This window comes from Archocentrus centrarchus, chromosome 23 (assembly GCF_007364275.1).
Source record: "Archocentrus centrarchus isolate MPI-CPG fArcCen1 chromosome 23, fArcCen1, whole genome shotgun sequence".
Classification (NCBI taxonomy): domain Eukaryota; kingdom Metazoa; phylum Chordata; class Actinopteri; order Cichliformes; family Cichlidae; genus Archocentrus; species Archocentrus centrarchus.
The window spans coordinates 22157547-22179794 of NC_044368.1; the positions used below are offsets into that span (position 1 = coordinate 22157547).

General features: G+C 39.2%; 2 long non-coding RNA genes across 3 annotated transcripts; one reads left to right on the top strand and one right to left on the bottom strand.

Annotated features, from left to right (window-relative positions):
• Nucleotides 1–240: 240 nt before the first annotated feature.
• LOC115773564 (uncharacterized) lies at nt 241–19307 on the bottom strand. The gene is made up of 3 exons (XR_004019105.1): nt 19252–19307; nt 9859–9969; nt 241–339 (listed from the first exon to the last, which is right to left on the bottom strand). It is a non-coding gene; the product is annotated as an uncharacterized LOC115773564 (long non-coding RNA).
• LOC115773563 (uncharacterized) lies at nt 18240–22207 on the top strand. 2 transcript variants are annotated; one of them, XR_004019104.1, is made up of 5 exons: nt 18240–18326; nt 20090–20232; nt 20551–20755; nt 21400–21499; nt 21625–22207. It is a non-coding gene; the product is annotated as an uncharacterized LOC115773563 (long non-coding RNA). The 2 variants fall into 2 exon arrangements; XR_004019103.1 differs by lacking the exon at nt 18240–18326 and adding an exon at nt 19700–19920.
• Nucleotides 22208–22248: the final 41 nt, after the last annotated feature.

The following is a 22248-nucleotide window of genomic DNA, read 5'->3' on the forward strand; positions in this document are numbered from 1 at the left end:
CCTTCCAAAATTTTAAATATTATGCGTTTGTATGTATGTGCATGCTGCCACTAATGGCTCAGCGAGGCAGTTCTATATTGATCAGTATCTAAGCCTGCCTTTAAGGCAATGGGAACTAAGAAACACATTCTGGATTTTAAGAAAGACGGAATGTTGCCATACGATGTGTTTTGGTGTCATTTGTTGATCTTTACTTCACTTGCGCTGAGGGCATGTCCACTGACATCTGCAAACACGAAGGGTCCAACTATTGAAACTCATCCAACTTCCACCATCTTCTTGCTGGAGACCAACAAAGGCGACATCATGTGTCAGCTCGGGGAAGTTATTTCCTTATCACTGTGGAAGCAATACATATTCAGTGTTACAGGATACATGTAGGACAGGTTTGACTAAGTCTTATGGGCTCGACACACGGGGAGCGACAAACGACAGCGACGAATGGGTCGCATCGCCACTGGGGTGAAACTGAACACACGGGACGCCTCTTACGTCACTCGTCTCCAAGAAATGTGATTGGTTATGAAACTGGAGGGATTTAGACATTTTCAAAGCAGTCCGTGTCAGACACGGCAATAAAGATGAGGAGTCTGAAGATTTTATTTGAACTGACAGAAATCTTGCTGTTAAGTCTCTTCTACAAAAGAAAAAGACAACCTCGCGTTCATCCTATATTAGCACAAAAGTCCTCTCTATCCGTCTGTTTAACGTTAGTCTTGCACCAACACGTTCTCATATGGCTGCCTTTTATGTTTAACTCGATAATCACTGCGTGAAGTGTCATATAATATAGGAAAGTCAAACACAGCTAAAACGATGCTTTCCTTCCTGCTGAAAGTGGTTGCAGACTGCAGTGTGTAGCATACTCTTCGCTCATTGGTCAGTCAATGAAACTCTTGCTGATTGGTTTAGTGCCACGCGACAGCGACAAAAGTAGAACATTTTCCAACTTTGTTGTGTCGCGTCGCCTGGTCGCGTGTGCACGTCTACGTGTACGAGCTCGAAATTTCACATGCACGAACGTCGCCGGTCGCTTAGCTGGAGGAGGGCAAGCGATTGTCGCCTCATCGCACAAGCTCCATAGGAAATGAATGGAGAGCGAGCGACGTCGCTCCCCGTGTGTCGAGCCCCTTATACTTCAGTAAAGTTAGAAAAATATTCTCTGCAAGAGCTCATTACCATTATTACCTTACCCACTGGTGGAGGGAGGTTGTTTTTTTTTTACCCCTGTTCATTTGTTTGTCTGTCTGTTAGCAATAGAACTAAAGAAAATTGAGGTAAAATTTATTAAACTTTGTGGAAATATTCCTTGGGGGCCCAAGAAAATATGGTTTCATTTTCAAAGTCAAAGGTCAACGATCAAAATCAAAACTCCTATTTCTCACCCCTGACAAAACATTTGAAAGTTCACGTCAGTGAATTTTTCATGTTTTTTTTTTTTTAATTTGCCTTTCATCTTCTAGAGGATGCTATTAGGGTATTAGGGTACATAAACTGAATAACATATATCCAGACTATATATGCCATTACACATAGTCTAATTTTTAAACAAAAATGTTGAATCACATTTTACAGTTTTAAAAAGCCAATAAAATTTTACTAGTCTTTGTGATCTTGTAATTTGACAACACTGGTTTGTATCTATTGCAGCACAGGGAGACTGGGGCACATTGATCATATGTCCACGTTCATCACTGCAGCTGAATCAATCCACTTTAGACTGAAGAGACCTACCTAGACGGAAAATACATATGCTTTGCCAGCATCAGCAACAGAGGTATAATATTTTGTTTGAAGGTCACCTGAATCACTTTAGGTCGATATGTGAAGAAGGCCAAAGCAGAAGAAGTCCCCTAAAATAAACAACTCCAAGCCACAATACAACGCTGTTTAAAAATCATACATATAACTGTCATTGATGAGTTGACCTGGAGTCAAAGATACATTCAGTGCAGATAAAGTAAAAACTGAAATAATTATCTGTTAATCAGTATCTGTCTTATGCTATTTGGATGGGCACAATGTGCCCCAGGTTTGGGTCACACTGGGCCACAAAAATCCATTTTTTAAATTCAAAATTTCAGTATGATCCCATGAATTTTCCAGCATGAATCACATATCAAAAATGGATAATACTATGGTTGCTTTCTTAAAATCAGGTTTTGGATTAGGGACTAAAAATAAAAAATCTGGTCCAATGTGCCCCGGTCTCCCCTAGTATCAGCACATAGAAAATTTGGGGTGGGGGAGGTACTACTCTACTGAGTGCACCTCTTGTGTCAAATAATCTGACACTGAAACAAACTTGTAAAATGTAAACTTTTCATATATTTATATTATTTTCAAAATATAACTAAACAGCATTAAAAACTTCTCATTCAAAAAAATATAAGAGCAATAAACAAGTTACTTTTAGCTGCTCCCTTATTCACAAGAGGTCAACAGGGCAGGAAGTTCCACTTATTTGATTTGCAGATTTTTAACACCAGATGTTGTTCCTCATGTAATTTCCAAGGTTTGCATCAGGAACAGCATCACTGTGCGGTTCCCAAGTAGCTGTGAAGCCACTAAATACCAGAATAAAAATGTAGATATTGAAACAACTTTAAATAGTTCTTTTTTTAAATTTTTTTTTAGCATTTAACTATTTAGCACTACATTTCAATGTTAATTCATCCTTTACTCACCACTGTGAGCTTGCTTTTTATCTGTTCATCATCTCTTTTTCCTCCTAGAAACAAAACTCCTCTTCATGTTCCTGAGTGACTTTCATTGTTGCCATTAAGTTTGTTAAAACTGAATCATTCACACATCTTGGTGAGTGGAGTCAGGTGGGCCCTCTTATGGAGGTCAGGTCTCTTACAATCATTGTAAATGCTTCAGTTTGCCAGTGCTGTAGTTTAGGTCACAAACACTAGCCACTGAAATCAAGTACAAAGCAGAGGCCACTCAAATAAACTGCTTTCAAAATACCCCACAAACCTCACTGTCACTGGTTTAGCCTTTTGAACAGCTCTCAGCTTACAGAAGTGCTTTGAGTCTCACAAGACTAAGTACTCTCATTGATTCAGTAGCTCATAGAAGCACCTTTAGCAGTGATAATATCAGTCTCTCACACTTCTGTTACACTTACATTTCTTTTACAAAGTTGCTTCAGTTCAGAGTTGTCAGGCATTCATTCATGCACAGCTGTCTTAAGGTCCCAACACAACATCAAAAATATAAATATGAAGAGAAATGCTGGAAACTGTGAACCCCAGGAAAGCTGTGGGGCCCGATGGTGTCTCTGGATGGATACTGAAGGTCTGTGCGGCTCAGCTGGCTGGTATTTTTACCAGCATTTTTAACCAGTCCCTGAGCCAGGCTGCTGTCCCTTCCTGCCTGAAGTCCTCCATTATCGTCCCCATCCCCAAGAAGAACACTATCAGAGGTTTGAATGACTACAGGCCAGTAGCACTCACACCAATTGTTATGAAGTGCTTTGAAAAGCTTGTCCGGGCTCACGTCATCTCCAGTCTCTCCCCCAGACTAGACCCCCACCAGTTTGCCTACAGAGCCAACCGGTCCACAGAGGACGCCATTGCCACGGCCCTCCACTCTGCCTTCTCTCACCTGGAGCAGGGGGGGAACTACGCTCGGCTGCTCTTTGTGGACTTCAGCTCGGCGTTTAACACCATCCTTCCTGGCAGACTGGTGACTAAACTGTCAGATCTGGGGATACCACGCTCCACCTGTCTTTGGATCAAGGACTTCCTGACAGACCGTTCCCAGAGGGTAAGAGTAGGTCCCCACCTCTCTTCAGCCATCAGCCTCAGCACCGGCTCTCCACAGGGCTGTGTGCTGAGTCCCCTACTCTTCACCCTCTACACACATGACTGCACCTCCATACATGCCAGTAACTGCATCATTAAGTTTGCGGATGACACCACTGTGGTGGGGCTCATATCAGGCGGGGATGAGTCAGCATACCGGGACGAGGTGCAGCGGCTGTCAAGGTGGTGCAGTGAGAATAACTTGATCCTGAACACCACTAAGACAAAGGAGATGGTAGTAGACTTTAGGAGGACAACACATGTCATTCAACCTCTGTTCATCGAGGGGGATGAAGTGGAGCTGGTTTCAGATTTTAGGTTCCTGGGAGTACATCTGCAGGATGATTTGACCTGGAGTATCAATACGACCAGCATTGTCAGGAAGGCCCAACAGAGACTGCATTTCCTGAGGGTTCTTAGGAGCAACCATCTGACCCAGAATCTGCTGGTGTCCTTCTACCGTTGCTGTGTAGAGAGCATCCTGACCTACTGTCTGTGCGTGTGGTTCAACAGCTGCACAGCAGCAGACAGGAAAACACTCCAGCGAATCATCAACACGGCTCAAAAGATCATAGGCTGTCCCCTGCCCTCCCTCCAGGAACTGTTCAATGCCCGCTGCCAGAGGAGGGCACAGAACATCCTCCAGGACCCCTCACACCCTGGACACTCCTTGTTTCAGCTACTGCCATCAGGCAGACGTTTCAGGACAATGAAGGCCAGAACAAACAGACTGAGGAACAGCTTTTATGCCAGGGCTATCATTGAACTGAACTCTGTGTGGTTTGGACAGTGATGTGGGGTGGTAGTGCTGACTGTGTGCGTGCGTTGGTGTGTATTGGGGCTAGATTCGTCTGTTAATTTACTATTGTGCACTGTATTTTAGTAATCATTTTTATCACTCATATTTTTATTATTTTATTATTTATTGTCTGAGGCACCTAGAAAGGAATGCATTTTAAATTTCGTTGTGCAACTTCTGTGTACAATGACAATAAAGATTCTGATCCTGAAATGGGGGGGTTCAATCAGGTTGAGGTCTGGACTTTCCCTGGGCCATTTTAACACACTTATTCTTTTCAACCATTCTATTGTAGATTTGCTGCTGTGCTTGGGATCATTATTGTGTTATATGATCCAGTTTGGAGCAAGTTTTGTCAGGCAGACGACCTCACATTTCATTTCTATTCGATTCTATTCGTATAGCTCCAAATCACAACAAACAGTCACCTCAAGGCACTTTGTATTGTAGGTAAAGACCCTACAATAATACAGAGAAAACCCAACAGTCAGAACGACCCCCTATGAGCAGCACTTGGTGACAGAGGGAAGGAAAAACTGCCTTTTAACAGGAAGAAACCTCCAGCAGAACCAGGCTCAGGGAGGGGCAGTCATCTGCTGTGAGCGGTTGGGCTGAGGGGAGAGAGACAGGACAAAAGACACTGTGGAAGAGAGAGAGAGATTAAAAATAATGATTAAATGCTTCACTTTAGAATACTTTGGTATACAGAGGAGTTTATGGTTGAATCAATGACTGCATGGTGCCTATAGGTCATGTGGCTTTGAAGCAAGCCCAAATCATCACTGCTTCACCACCGTGCTGAGAGTTGGTGTGATGTGTTTGTGCTGATATGCTGTGTTTGGTTTTTTCCAAACATGGTGCTGTGGGCCAAACATCTCCACTGTAAACTTGTCTGTCCAAAGGACATTGTTCCAGAGCTCTTGTGGTTTGTTCAGATGCAACTTTGCAAACCTAAGTTGTGCTGCCATGTTCTGTTTTTTAGAGAGAAGAGGCTTTCTCTTGGCAACCTTTCAAAACAAATCATACTCGTTCAGTCTTAGGAAAAGACTGAATGAGTCTTAGAACGTGTTGAAGCACGGCGGCAATTTCTTACGCTCGCAAGAGCTCTAAAATTTCCAACAACACCACCGGAGGAAAAGAGCCCTCCGGAATAAATAAATAAATTACTATAAATATTAAAAGGTTCACAAGTTCGAAATGCACCAGGCCAAAGAAGAGGGATCTCTTAATAATCCAATAAAATACTTTACTTAAAACAAAAGAAACACAATAAGCAATAAAACCAACATAATAAAACAAGAATACTCAGCTGAACAAAAACACTTTAAAAACCTCCCAGACTCGGCCACAACAACCCTACTAGGCCAAGGGAAAAAAAAAAAAAAATTATAAAACAATAATTATATTGGGAGGTATAAATGTATGGACTCACCAGTGGCTGGACTGGATCCGGACCGAAACACACACACGCACGCTACACACAAGGGCGCACAGTGCCACAACGTCACCCAGTACACAACACTGTAAATGTGCCACACAAGACTTCCCACCACCAGGGGATGGACCCCTCGACCACTGGCTCGCCCACACTAAAACAAAAGATAAGAACACAATTAAACCAACACACAAGATCAGCTGAGTTCAATTAAAAAAAAAAAAAAAAAACACACACACACACGGAGCTCACAGGCTCACGCTATAAAAGGTGTCTCAGAGCTTTAAGCGCCCAAATAAAACTGTCCAATGAGTGCGACACTGCTGCAACTTCACACTTCTGGGTTAAGCTGGCTGGTCCCTGCAGTAGCCAGCTGAAACCCGTAGCCACATGCCGCTCTCGGCAACAGCTTAACAGTACTCCTCATGCACTTTATTCTTGTAAGGCAAAACAATCCTTATTAGGCGAACAATCCTCACAAGACCCGTAGGCAAAACAGCAGACTGGTGGGGAAGAAATCCCACAATAGTGGTAGCCACCAATTGATCCAGAGACACAAAACCTAAAAAATACAGACTGAGTTTAGTATAGTCTATGGCGGAAGGGAATGACCACCAAACTAAAGCCTCACCCGGCCACACTGTCATGAAGTTGAACTTTTAGCATGCTAACTGAAATTTGTAGAGCCTAGATTTCTTGCTCTTGAGCTTTGCAGTTGCCTTTACTTTTGCATGTTATGACCATCGGGGGAATTTGCTGGGTGAATGAATGTATTTATTGTTGTTGCATAGTCACATGCAATGAAATTTACTCTCACATAAAAAGAAAACTTGTTACCAATCATATATGAACACACATTTCCAAACATAAATTCAAATTTTATATGTTCCCTAAAAAGATAAATAGTATAAGTGTTTACAGAATGAATAAGGAAAGTCAAGTGCATGATTTTCAAGGCTGATTGTGCTCTTTGTGGGTGGAGAGGGTTCCTGTTCCTGTAAAAACTGTTCCTCAGTCTGGTGGTGCAGCATTTTAGGGCTCTGTAGTGCCTCCCAGAAGGCAGCAGTTGAAACAGGTGGTGGAACTGATGCTGCAGTCCTTGATAATCCTCAAGGCTCTGCTGTGAACACTGTACCAATAAATGAAGTCCAGTGGTGGGAGTGGTAGGCTGATGAGTTTCTATAGTGTGTTGACCACCTTCTGGAGGGCTGCCCTATCAGCTGCTGAACAGCTCCCATACCATACTGTGATGCTGTATGTTATGACACTCTCCAGACAGCAGTGTTAAAGGCCTAGAGGAGTCTGGCACTGCACTATAATCCTCTGAAAACTTTCTTTTTCACATCATTGTCTCACACAAAAAGTTGCAGTTGTGTGCCAGGCCTGAACCAGTGAGCAGTCTGCAGACCAGAAAAGTATTCATCTCCTAAACTCTGAACCTCACCCCCAATACCCCTGCTATTAGCATTTCACCTGCAGGCATTCAGATTTGTGACCATATTGAGGCAATAGTGAAAATGATTCATTATTTTCAGTTATTGCAGTTCAAGTCAAGAGCCAGCGAAGCAACAAAACTAGGCAGACCTTATGCCATCGTTGGATCTTGGAAGCTCAGGGACATTCCTGCATATAAAATCTGCTGAGAAAATGAAGCCTGAGAGGTAAAAAGACATGTGCACTGATAAAAAACATTTTGTCAAAGGAAAGATTATAACTGTAGAAATTCTGTCTCTTGAATGGATGGTGGTGAATTCAATGAGTTACCTGATGATGACACAAAAAGCCATGCCTGTGTCTACACTGGCTGCTTTATGACAGGAAGACACTGATCACTGGTCTAATCTGAAGCAGGGTTATTATAGTTAACGAAAACGAACGAAATAACGAAAACTGAAATTGAAAAAACATTGTCGTTAACTGAAATAAACAAAAACTACAATTAAAAGGAAAAAACAATAACTAACTAAAACTGTATTGTGAGTTTAAAAAACTAACTAAAACTAACTGAAATTATTGTGGATTGATCATTTTTCCGCTCTCCGAGTTTAAGCTGGGAGCGCCGTTGGGCAGCTGTGTGCGTGCGTGTGCACGAGAAAGCGACAGAGTCGCTCTGAACCGATTGGGTTCAGAGCGGGTCCACAACGCTGTGATTAACCTGTTCAGTTCTTGTGCGTTTCCGTCTACTTTATCAGTGAGACAATAACAATCGGGAATAATAATCAAAGCATCAGTATAAGGACTCACAAATGTCAGCAAATTCCTGGAGGGAGACTGCTGTCGGAATAGACGTGAGGAAATGAAGGAAGTGGAAAAACACGGACAAATATGTTTGCAGCCAAAAAACTGAGCACAAAGAGCGAGGACCAAAAAAAGTCCCAGCTGGCACCGCAGCACACGACCACAAGGTAATTAACACACAACACACACAGCTACACAAGCATAAATGCGGACATGAGGTCGGACACTTCTGTAGGTTGTGTACAGAGGCTGCAAAGACCCTGCGAGTCTAATCAGTGAGCATCTAACCAAGCTAGCTCCAAAACAGAAGAAGCTTCGGGTGGTGAGAACATCAGGATGCAGCTGGATTTGAACTTTGACTCCTTCAAAGAGTTTGTTTTTGTTAAAAACCCCACGTGTAGGTGTTGTTAATCTACTGCACTGACACTGGAGTTTATTGTAGAATTTATTGAGTTTGGGAGTTCATATTTTTCTTTGTTTCTCCCTGTTGATGTTAATATGTGTCCTAATTATTACACATTTAGCATGTATGCTGGCTTGCCTAGACACGTTCCTGCCTCGAGAACACACACAGAGTGAAGGTCCCAGAGTTTCTGCAACCATGAGCTTTCATCATCAGTGTGAGTCAGCTGGAAATCTCTGAGTACAGCTTGGTGTGCTGCAGAAGTTATGTTTTCATTCAAGTAATCCCATAAATAAGACTTCAGCTCAGGCTTTATAAAGTTTTCATTTAGCATTTTGGTTTATTCATCATAGTGTCCTGTCTGTGTGTTTCTTGCCTCTGCATTTACGTTACTTCCTGTTTTACTTTATTAAGTTGCATCTCTCATGTCTTTCTTCAGTTTTACTTCCTCTCCCGGCCTTGTCTTAATTACTTTTAGCTGTGTCTCATTACCCTCTTAATTACCTTGTGTGTATAAATAGTCCTGTTGTCCCTTCTCTGTCTTGATGTCTGCTTTTGTGGTCTATTTCTTTTCTGAGACTTTTGTCACAACATTGAATAAAACGTAATCTTTGGTTCAGTTTGTCCTGCATTTCTCTCCTTTTCATTGCAAACATAAAAAGCCACACTGCTGTTATAGGTGACAATTTGAGGTAAGTGTAGTGATGGTGACTTTTGGTCAAAACCATCATAAAATTGTCTAACTTTGATAGCTGACATGGCCCACATGATGCACATTGTAGTAAGATGGCTCAATACTAGACTAATACTAATACTGTACATACTTTCTATACTTTCTTATGGCCTGAAAAACAAAAAGAAAACAAGCATTAGTCTTTCATATGTCAGTGTTGTTGAGTGAAGTGGATTAGCATTTAAATTTAATCAGTCCAAAGTAAATTCTGCATATAAATTGGCCCACATGACAAACAGTAACATGAAACAGTCACTATCTAATAATTTGCCTCAAATTCATTAAAAAATGTGGATTGCATCCCTTCAGGATCAAATCCAGTTCCAATCAATGAGAATCTTACTGCAAACATAAAGAAATGATCACTGATTCAGTGCACAGGTAATAGTTATATATGCAGCCTTCTTTCAGCCTTCAGCATAGCCTGCTCATATTCACCAAAGCCTTGGATGTTCAAACCACAGTAGTCAGCACTCGTCCCCGGAGATCCATCCCTGCACCTATTTAGACATCAGCTGTTCACATCCGGCCGTCATCCTGGTTAGTTTCCTGTTAAAGGCACAAAATGTCTCAGGTATGATCTCAGGTACCTGTGGAAAAAGTCCAGTGAAGAAAGTTCCAATTTTTCCCTGTCAATTAAACAAAATACTTGCAGGTCTTGTGGGTCAATAATTAAATTTGCACAAACTAAGACAGGACATCAAAATGCCCATAAATATTCTAAGGATGTATTTATTCAATGGCTTTTAGTTATAAATCTTGTCTTTTGTTAATCAGCCTGAGAAAAATGATCTTGCAATTTTCATACACCACTAATTTACTAAGTAAGTGGATTCAATCCACCAAAAGTGAACCTGATTTAATGCACCTAGAGTTAAATGTCAGATAAAGCAAAAAGCTAATTTGAGCTGTGGAAGAGAGCCAGAGATTAATAACAATTAATGATTAAATGCAGAGTGGAATGTAAACAAAATAAATAAGGTGAATGAAAAGAAACAGTGCATTATGGGAACCCCCCAGCAGCCTAGGCCAGGGTCACCTGATCCAGCCCTAACTATAAGCTTGATCAGAAAGGAAAGTTTTAAGCCTAATCTTAAAAATAGAGAGGGTGTCTGTCTCCTGAATCCAAGCTGGGAGCTGGTTCCACAGAAGAGGGGCCTGAAAGCTGAAGGCTCTGCCTCCCATTCTACTCTTAAGAATCCTAGGAACCACAAGTAAGCCAGCAGGAGGTGTATTCACAACAGGAAGTGTTCTGAAGGCTGAACTCTTCTGGAAGAGTTGAATTTGTGACAAAAATGGACTAGGCTGAAAAAAAAAGCTGACAATCACAAACACCATGTTAATGTGGACGCTGCAGCTCCAAGAGGATCCTGGATGGTGGGAAAGGTTCTGGATGAGAACAAAGCTGTTGTGTGGCTTTAAATGGAGACCAGTGCCTGGGAAAGGCCAATGATGAAGCTTCATGGACCGACTCTCTGAGTTTCTCCATGAGTATCTCTCAGCCTCCCTCTGTGCTTCTTTCTTTTTTCTCTTGCAGGTTAAATAAGAAGAACAATGAATCAGGTCTAAGTTAGCAGACACGTAGTCTAGCTCTGACTGTGAATTAGCTTCTTTTTCTGAAATTATAGAAATTGTGAGTTTAGCACAATTTGGGGAATGAAGTGAATGAAATATTTATTAGTTTGATAATCAGAATATGTTGAACATTATTTTAGATGTTTATTTTGATTAAGTTATTTTTACTTTGGCAGTTATTTAATTTATTTAATGTTTTTCTTTTGCTTGTTTAGTTAATTATGACCAGCTTGCTTTATTTGCCGGTTTTGGAAGAATCACAAAAGGACTACGAGGCAGATAAAGGAGCAGCACTCAGAGGGCCTGTGTTCTTTTATTTTTCCAGTGGAAGGCAGGCAGCAGTAACCTTTGCTTGCTGAAGATGAAGTAACACTGATTTTATTTGTCAGATCAACTTTTTACCTCGTGCATGTCCCATGGTGCATTTTGTGATTTTTAAATTATGATGATTAATTTGTTAACACAACTTTTTTTTTTTTTTTTTTTATTAAAGACACAACTTGTTGACAAAAGGAAAAACAAGGATAGAATGAGGAACAGAACACAGGAAGAGAAATAAAATATGCCAGGGGTATAGGCTTCTGAAGTAAATACATTGGCACAAAAACAAAAAGCAGATATTATAAAGATTACAATGAATTAAAAACATTCAGTGACTTGCAGCATTCATAAGTGTTTATAGCTTTTTTGTTTGTACTCTTGTAAATAGAGGATAAGTACAATTCTATTTCCTTAACCAGAACTGTAAAAAAGGGTGAAGATGAAGAAAATTTACATTTGTGGATATGAAATTTACCAAATATAATAATTAGATTAATTGTTAGTCTTTTGTTTGCATTTGTATTCTTTCCATGAAAACCAAAAATAATGTGTTCATACCTTAGTGAAAATTTAGAATCAATATTACAGTTTATAAAGTTATTACAGTCTTTCCAAAATTTTCTTGTGATGCAACAATTCCAAAATAGATGACTGATTGTTTCTGACTGTTCTTTACAGAACTTACAGTTGGGGTCTATTGTTTTAACATATTTCATCATGTATTGATTAGTGGGATAAATTCTATGTAACAGTTTAAAGGAGACATCTCTCATTTTGTTGTTTATCAAAAGTTTCTGGTGAAATGTCCATACTTTTTTCCACAGTGAATCAGGGACAAAGTTTTTCCAGTAGAAAACAGCTGAAGGTACAGAGACAACATCTTGTTGAAATAGAGCACGAATAATTTTGTTATTCTTACAAGGAGAAGAAAAACAGACTTTACCAACGGTGGTGTCAGTTACATTTAACAAGGACTCATCTTCATCAACAACATTATTTCTAAATAGTTCACATATTTCATTAGTTACAGCATAAAACACAGTATCATACTCTTTAGAAGTTACATCAATGTTATACTTGAGGTTGAACTCACTGTAACTGAGTAAACACCCATTTTTGTTAAATAGCAGACCCACCAGCAGGATTTTATTGTTAAACCAATGAGGGTAAAAAAGTGATTTATTTTTGTAAAGGATATATTGGTTATTCCAGATAAAGAAATTATGAGGAGAAAAGTTATGTTTATATATGAGTGCCCATGAAAGAAGTGCTTGTTTGTGAAATGCAGAGAGTTTTATTGGTATTTTCTCTACATTATAATTACAGAGGAGGAGGAAATTGAGCCCCCCTAATCTAGAGAAGATGTAATTTGGGAAAATATTCCAAATGGACGATGGTTTTTTTAGATACGACTTTAACCAATTCTCTTTGAACGTATTATTTAAAGTTGTGAAATCCAGAAAATTTAATCCTCCTTTTTCATAAGAGTTCATTACCACAGATTTTCTTAAGTAATGTATGCGATTTTTCCATAAAAATTTGAATAACATTTGGTCAATAGATTTAAGAGTTTGATTGTCTAAATACAGGGAGAGCTTAGAGTAGGTAAGCCGTGATATGCCCTCCGCTTTAGATAATAATACTCGTCCTCTGAGGCTCAGATCTCTTTGGAGCCATAAATTAAGACGTTTTTTGGTTTTATCAATTAAGGGAGCAAAATTTGATGAACATCTTTCCAAATTGTTCTTAGAGATAATTATGCCTAAATAAGTGACACTTTTTTTTAACAGGAATATTACAGACAGATTGTAACGTGCATTCTTTAACTGGTAGAATTTCACATTTGTTTATATTCAAGTGAAGCCCTGATACGTCAGAAAAGGTTTGGATTAAGCTTAAAGCAGGAGAAACTTGACTGGTATCTCTTAAGAAAAGAGTAGTGTCGTCAGCTAACTGACTAATTCGGATTTCTTTACCAAAAACATAAATACCTTTCAGCTGATTTGCAGAAATGTGGTCAGCAAGAATCTGAGTGGCTAAAAGAAAGAGATAAGGGGAAATTGGGCAACCTTGCCTGATTCCTCGATATAAATTGAACCTAGGGGAGGTACCATTTTTTAGTTTGACAGAGCAATTAGCGTTATTATATAAAGTTTTAATTGTATTGCAGAAAAAAGGACCAAATCCAAATTTATCAAGACAGCTGAAGATAAAATTGTGATTAATGGAGTCAAATGCTTTGTAAAAGTCTAAGAAGAGTATGACACTGTTATCAGTAATTAATTCTGAATAGTCTGGGATATCAAGGACGAGCCGTATATTATTGGAAATGTGTCTATTTTGCATGAATCCAGATTGTGTTTCTCCAATAACAGTATTTAATACAGATTTAAGTCTTTTTGCAAATACTGATGCCAGAATTTTATAATCATTATTTAAGAGACATATAGGACGCCAGTTATCAATGAGTACTTTGTCTTTTTTGGGCTTAGGTATGAGGGTAATAATCCCTTGATTTAAAGTAGGGGGGAGAGTGCCTTTTTCAACGCTCTCTGAGAAAACTTTGGCGAGAAAAGGAGCAAGCTGATCACCAAATTGCTTGTAGAATTCCCCTGTTAATCCATCTGACCCAGGGGATTTGTTATTTTTTAAATGATTTATAGAAAAAAGTATTTCATTAATTGTTAGATTAGAGTCGCAACTCTCACGTTCAGAGTCAAGTATACGTTGTGTATTAACAGAGTTCAAGAAATGTTCGGGGTTTCCGTTTGGGTGATTGAGAGCATAAAGCTTACTGTAAAAAGAGCAAACATAGTTAGCAATAATTTTTGGGTCAGAGGATACTTGCCCTTCTATGTTTAACTCTTGAAGTGCTTTGGATTTGGCACATTGGTTTTGCAATTGAAAAAAATAAGAGGAGTTACTCTCACCCTCTTCTAGCCATTTTAATCTTGATCTTATGAAAGCTCTTTGTGCCCGATTTTTGTAAATTTCATCCAGTTTATTTTGTAAAGTGGCTAACTTTACTTTTTCATCATTTGACAAGTCTGAGGGACTCTTTTTGGAGAAGAGCATAATTTCACTGATGATTTTGTTTTCTTCAGCTTTTTTCGACTTTTTTTATATCGGAACCATACTGTCTTAAAAAATTTGCAATCTCAAATTTAAATGGTTCCCAGTTCGCCCCATATTTGTTTTCAGTGTTGGCTTTGTCAAAAAAATAAGAGATTGTTCGGGAGATTTTTTGCTGACCTGAGTCTAATTTAAGTAATGAATTGTTTAGGATCCAGTAGGCTTTCCGATTCTGTAACTGACTATGAGAGAGATTTATTGAAATGCATATTGCTTTATGATCTGTGAGCGGAGTAGGAAGAATATTGACGATGATGTTATTGGCTTTTAAACAATCAGATACTAACCAATAGTCAATGCGAGACTGTCTAGATCCATCGTTATTACTCCAGGTGAAAATAGAGCCTGATGGAAATTTTTCTCTCCATACATCCTTTAAATTGTATCTCTGTATGAATGATTTAAGGAGAGTGTTTGAATCATGAGCTTGAGGTGGCCATTTGTCCAGTTGATTATCTAATATCATATTAAAATCCCCTCCAATTATAATAATAATTGCATCAGGAAATTTGTTTAAACCATCAGTTAGATTATTTTCTATCACAGAGAGAAGCTGTGAGTTTTCACGTTTTGAGTTATACCCATAAATATTTATGGTAATCAAGATTTTATTGCAATATGACAATATCATGAATACAAAGTGTCCCTGAGTATCACACTTATAGAAAAGGATGTCACCTTGAAATTTGTTTTCTAGAGTAAGAGTGCCAGCTGAATGCTGGCTACCAAGTGATGGATATATATTATTGCCCCATTGACTCTTCCAAAAATTTATGTCATCACTAGTAGAATTTGTTAACACAACTCCTGTGAGGTGTAAAACCTCCAAATTCATTCCAACCACCAGGGGGCACTGCTTGACCTCAGTACAGTCATTACTGTGGAAGAAGAGGTCTTCTTTTTTTATTTTCCGATTATGAAGAACCAAAGAAACTGAAAAAGGAGAGATGGATAAAAATAGAGTAATTATTAAACTTCTTTAATTAAAGCTGAAAGCCTGAACTTCAATCACATGTTGATGGTTTGTGGTGGTGCACAGAGGCAAAACAAAACTACACAAGTTGTGTCATTGTCCAAATACTGATGGACTTCACTATAAATCTATTTTACAGGTGAGAAGAACATGTGATGTAAAATCTAAATCTAAATCTAAATTTCTAAATACTCAACAAATATCAGCAAACACACAAAGTGTGTGAAGTTTGTCACACAGTGTGTCTGCTAGCTAAAAGAAGAGCTGCTGTATTTCAGGGAGAGCAAAGAGAGAGAAGTTCACTCAGAGATGGAGAAAGAGGACAGGAGAGGAAGAAGAGAAGTTAGATTTAAAGGTGAGGACTGGAAAACAAACTGAAGTATGCTGACTTTGTGTAATTCAAAGATTCTATGAAAATACTGCAGTTTAGGTTAGCTTGTTGTACTGTATTTACAGTAAAGCTCTGTGTTGGTGCACAGAGGCTGTGTTCATGGTCAGAGTTACAGGTTACATCAGTGCAGCAGAGATGAGTCTGAATCAAAGCTGCTGATGCTGAGATCACTGAATCCAACATTTATGCAGCCTGTATGCTGTCAGTGTAGGAGATGGAGATCAGCTCAGATAGCTGTGAAATACTGGGTTACATCTTTGTGAGTTCAGTTCATCCACACAGAGCAGTAAACCTCAGAGCAGCAGCAGCAGGTCAGCTGATCACAGCCTGCACACCAACATCATTTACTGCAGCTCACAATAGAAAGTTGTGATTCTTCTCCCCATGCAGAGCCACTACAGCTGATCTTAGGGTTCCTCCACCTTCTGAATCCCACTGTAACCCCTGAGTATCCTCATGTTGGTGTTTAGGTGGAGACACAGTCACCCTCTACTATGGAGGACACAGAGAACAGAGCTGTGTTTAAATTCCCTTTCACAGCTTGTGTCCTACATAACAGATTAAAGCTGAGTGCATTCATTAGGATTAAAATTTAGATTGGAATAACGTTTGTATTCTCATGTAATATTATTTTATATTATTACAATAATATATAATGAGGTTCGGTTAGTTTTACACAAAAATAGCTTGTAGAAACATCCTCCAAAGAACTACTTTTACTTTCTTACTTTGAGTATATTCCAGAGCCTGTACTTTTTTACTTTTACTTAAGTAGAGAAGTTGAACTAGTACTTCGACTTTTACTACAGTATTTTTTAACATAAGTACTTGTACTTAAGTACAGAATGTCAGTACTTTTGCCACCTCTGCAAAGATGTAACCCAGTATTTCACAGCTCTCTGAGCTGATCTCCATCCCCTACACTGACAGCATACAGGCTGTAGAAATGTTGGATTCAGTGAATGAATCTCAGCATCAGCAGCTTTGATTCAAACTCATCTCTGCTGCACTGATGTAACCTGTAACTCTGACCATGAACACAGCCTCTGTGCACCAACACAGAGCTTTACTGTAAATACAGTACAACAAGCTAACCTAAACTGCAGTATTTTCATCCAATCTTTGAATAACACAAAGTCAGCATACTTCAGTTTATTTTCCAGTCCTTACCTTTAATTCTAACCTCTCTTCTTCCTCTCCTGTCCTCTTTCTCCATCTCTGAGTGAACTTCTCTCTCTTTGCTCTCCCTGAAATACAGCAGCTCTTCTTTTAGCTAGCAGACACACTGTGTGACAAACTTCACACACTTTGTGTGTTTGCTGATATTTGTTGAGCATTTAGAAACGTTGCATTTACCTGCCACACGTTACTCCCTTCGTGCTCGCTCCTCTTCAGTAGCGCTAGCTAAGCTGTTTATGTGCCGCAGCGCAACTTACGGACTCGGTCCGGCCCGCTGTAACCCCTGATTATAGCGCTATAAATGAGACATTAATTATATGGGTTTGCGTATTTAATCCCTTTGTACGAGATAAGCCCCGATGATGGAGGATACACCAGTACGATTGTCTCTAATGTGTTATTATTCCTCCGTTTAGGCTCAGATCATTTGATGTTTGACGGCGCACTGACCGGAAACGCAAACTTCTCTCTGACGTGTTAAAAAGTAACGAGTCTGTTTGAAAATGTAAGAAGTAGAAAGTACAGATACTTGTGTAAAAATGTAGGAAGTAAAAGTAAAAAGTAGTCAGAAAAATAAATACTCAAGTAAAGTACAGATACCTGAAAAATCTACTTAAGTACAGTAACGAAGTATTTGTACTTCGTTACTTCCCACCTCTGCCCGAGACATCACAATAGCCACAAATCATGACCAAAGTTAATCAACCTTTCCTATGGGTAGGGAATATCACCCATAGAAATCCATAGAAAAATGCTATCAAAGAAAGTACCATGTAACTGAACCATGTAAAAGTGTTTTTTTATTTATTCTTTCAGAAAAATGATCTCCTGTGTAATATGAAGCTGAAACTGTGTATATTTTCAGTTCTTTACAGTGTATTACATTTAGAAACCATTATGCTTAATAATTTGGAACAGTGTACTTTGAGTTATTGGCAAAAGTATGCAATAAACCACAAGAGGCTGGTGGTTATGCTGGTTTTACCACAGGTGTTGTTAGGCACGACGCATTGCTCCTTGTAATCATTTTTTCAATAAAATCCAAGTAATGTATGTAGCCCAGTATACTTTTTTGATTATTAAAAAGTGGTATTCACTGTCAATGCATAGACTATTCTGGAAAAATGAACAAAGACATCATATGCATAATAATTAGGAATGCAGTATATCACTCGGTGTTCACGCTGAGCTTCCACTGAGCTGACCAACATGAACGTTACATTCATTCAAAGCGAGAAGAAGCCGTTGGGTTAAACCGTTGCGTTGCTTGGGAACAGGACGCTAATCTAGGCTTAATTATTTTGGGGAGCGCAGGATGAACGAACAGAATAAACGGTAGAAACACAACTTGATGTCTTAAAGCTTAATCAGTTGGTAATTGAACTGTTGCATAAAAGCAATCACACGTGAGGTCGTGCTGTTGTGCTGAATATCGAATCACACCAGTGAACAGAACTTACTCTCGTGTGATATTGCTTAAGCATAAGGGTGTTAATTAGGGATGGCACGATACCACTTTTTTATGTCCGATACCGATCTTTTAAATTTGGATATCGGCCGATACCGATATAAATCTGATATTTAAAATTTATCTAGGCATTTAAAAACATTAAAAAAAAATTTTTTAAAAAGAAGTCAACAGTCTCTCACACAACAAAATCAAAGTCTTTTAGTTGTCCCACATACAAGACTAAGGACCAGGGTGGACAGAGCTTTTTAGGCAGTGGCACCAAAGCTCTGGAACTGTTTACCACTCCAGCTCCATTTAGCTGTCTCTGTGGCATCATTTAAAAAATAGTTGAAAACTTTTCTGTTTAACCAGGCTTTCTGGTTTCTGACTTTATTTTTATTCTTTTAATATGGTAATGTTATTATGTTTTCAACATAGTGTTTTCTGGGGGTGGGGGTGGGGGGTTGATATTGTGTTTTAATTATTGTACAGTGCCTTTCTGTCTGTGAAAAACGTTATATAAATAAATTTTACTTACTTACAACAATAACTATCACCTGAATCCTGTTGCTTCTGTGTGAGAAGGTGATGCATTGGCTTATGGTATGTTGCAAATTTCATTAGGGCTGCAACTATTGATTATTTTAGCAATTGACTTTTCTATTTATATTGATTACCTAAGTAACTGGATAAGAAATACTTTTTTTCAACGGTTCATCTGCATATTTTAACTTCTGTACTGTAGTTTTTCCCTGTGTGAAACAAACAGGGTGGATGGAGCAGCTACAAAGTTCTCTTTTCTTCACTTACTGATCAGGTGGTTGATGAAGGACCTCCAGCTGTTTCCCATTAAAGGTTTATGGAGGTTACAGGGACGAAAAAGACGGAAAAAAAATTTCCTTCTGCTCCATCTGAGCCGCCTCCGCCTCTTTCCGCTTGTGCAGACAGACTGCTCGTAAATCAGCGGACTGCTGCTGTTTTGTCATCAGTGTTTATGTTGACAAACTGGGGGCTGCGTGAGCGTAATCTTGTAATGCTTTATATTTACAAGCATTCTCCTAAATACGTTTCTACTGCAGGTCTATATTTAATCACAAATCAGGGATTAAAGTATCAAAAATATTTTGACGGGGAAGGGGTTCTTCCGGTACCGGACGGTCACTAGTGCTAATAGCTGCGCTCGCTAGCAGTATGTCCGGGAGCTGAAGTAGAAAAAAAAAAAAAATAACAGCTGATTCTCAGCACAGCGAGCACAACACACAAACAAGACAGAGAGCGGTGGAGGCGGAACAACATGTCAGCGATGATCGTTCACTGTCAAAGGGAATCCATCGCAGCGACGGCGAACTTTATAGAATGTGCGGAGGGTTTTTTCCTAACTCCTGATCCCCCACTCCAATCCAGTGGGTGGTGGTAATGCAGCTCTAAGCTGGTTTGGTTAGCCGCAAACCCACAAGAAGAAGAAGACGACGGAGCACTGTAATGCAGCTAATGTGATCGAAACGTTATTTAATGTATCGGATTACATTTTTTATTTCTCTCCGATATCCGATCCAGTAATTTAGGCCAGTATCGGACCGATACCGATACTGAATATCGGATCGGCGCATCCCTAGTGTTAATGTCTGTTTTTTTTTTTTTTTTAAAGATATAAAGAATATGCTCTCTAAATTGAGAAGTACTTTGGGAAGAGAGCCAGCCTTGGGACCAAGAGGAAGCCACCTCTCCAAAAGCCAACCCACAACTCACCCTGAAGAAGCCTCTTCTTAACAAGCTATCTCAAATGATGATGTAAGTGAATTTTACAAGACTGCTCTAAGGCTACTTCTAAAACTAGTTCTGGTCCTTGATTGTGATTGGTTGAATCACGTTCGATGATGCAGAGGGTGCTGAGAGAGCCTTCATTCACCTCTCAAAGCAATAGCCTGGAGTTTGTCAACCCTTAGCCCAATTCTTTAAGATTGCCAAGTGTTGTCAGCAGGAATAAAAATGAGACAGTTTGGCACAACTTAGATCATATAGCAAAACAGCTGACAAAATGAACTGATGGGGGCAAGAAGCTTCATTTTAGTTTTTCTCTAACATGTTGATTTTTATCTGAAATCCAAGGTTGTCATCGGTGAGGGACTGAAGGTCAGCAAGACAAAACTACAAAGGTGCAATCACCAAAACCCCACCAAGCTGGTGTGTGACCTGTTTAGCATTACATTTACTCGGAAACAGATGGCCACTTCATCCCTTACTGGCCAAAAAGGGAGTGCCAAGGAAAATGTTAAGCCACCCCTGGAGCCCACATCTGTCAATGCTATTTTTGGTAGGTTTTCATTAATATATGCACTATGGTTTAGAATTTAGATTACTCAAAGATGCACATTTTTCTTTGATAACAGCATTGGATACTCCTGGCATTCTCTCAGTCAGCTTCATGACAGAGACACCTAAAATTGTTTTCCAAGTCTTGAAAGAGTTACCAGAGGTGCAGAGCACTTGTTGCCATGTGTTGACATGGTGCATAGAACCAAAAATACCCAAATATGGAGTTTGACTGAGGAACAAATGTCCACTGTTGTTTCTGTTTCTTCTGTTCCTGTTTCCCACGCATGGTGGAGGACGTGTGATGATGACGCCTGTCTCCAGAATACACTGAAATACACACAAATCTGGTCTTGGGAGACAACACGGGCTGTAAACGTCAAACAAACACAATGGGCATAGGCTGTGCACCACAATAGAACAAACCAGGTTCCAGCCAAAGGATGGGAGTAAGTTTCTGACTCCTAGCCGTCTTGTCAGTGATTGGCTGGAATATGGGTTGTTATATTTATTTGTTTTGTTAGAACATGAAATAACTTATTTTCAATGCTAAAACTTTTGACTGGTATTGCTTGTGTTTAGAATGTTGCCATGTCTTTTACAGTTTGTAAACACTTTGGATTTATTTGTCACATTACTTTGCAGATTACACTCTGCAGAAATTTCCAGACGCAAATATAAAACTGCTGAGGGGAGCCGCCAGAAACAAACTAAACAATGAAAACAAGAATTTCAAACATATGCGGTAATCAACAGTGAACACACGCGCACACATTCACTTTGCATGCAATATCATTGTTGTTGGGGGGTTTTTTGTAATTCATTTTGAATATCTGTCACTCTTCCTGTTCCTCTTTCTTACACAAATAGAGTTGGAGCTGGACCTGCCGTTCCAGGACATGAAGACAGAACTTAGAACTTAAAAGAAAAAAAAGGAAGACTGAATTACATTTATTAATAAAAATAAAAATTGTATAAAGATTTAATGATTCTCCTGTTTTTGATTATTCTCATGTCGCTTTTTTGGTAGGTAGATGGAAGTATGAAGTAGGATTTTTAATTACATTTGCTATTGCATTAGGATTAGCCTATTCATTGTTTGATGTATGCATTATTGCACTATAGTTTTGTGAGAGAGATGCGTTTCTAAAAACCATGGTAAAGTCATGGTTTGGAAAAACCATGGTTCTCACCATGGTTTATTGCTATGGTTTTATCATGGTTTAACTATAGCAAAATCATGATAAAATCATAGTAATAAACCATGGTTTTACTAAGGTTATTTAACCATAGTAAAACCATGGTTAATGTTCGTAAACACACAAACACTAACATCGGGTGAATTCCACCCATAAAATATTGTAGCGATTCTCTTAGTTAGAGAGCGTGTTGATGTTGTGGGATTTCGGACTGTTCGGGAGGTTCGTGAAGGCAGCATGGAGAGAGAGAAAAGACCGAGAGCTTGCCTGTGTGTGTGTGTTGCTGTTCCGTTGT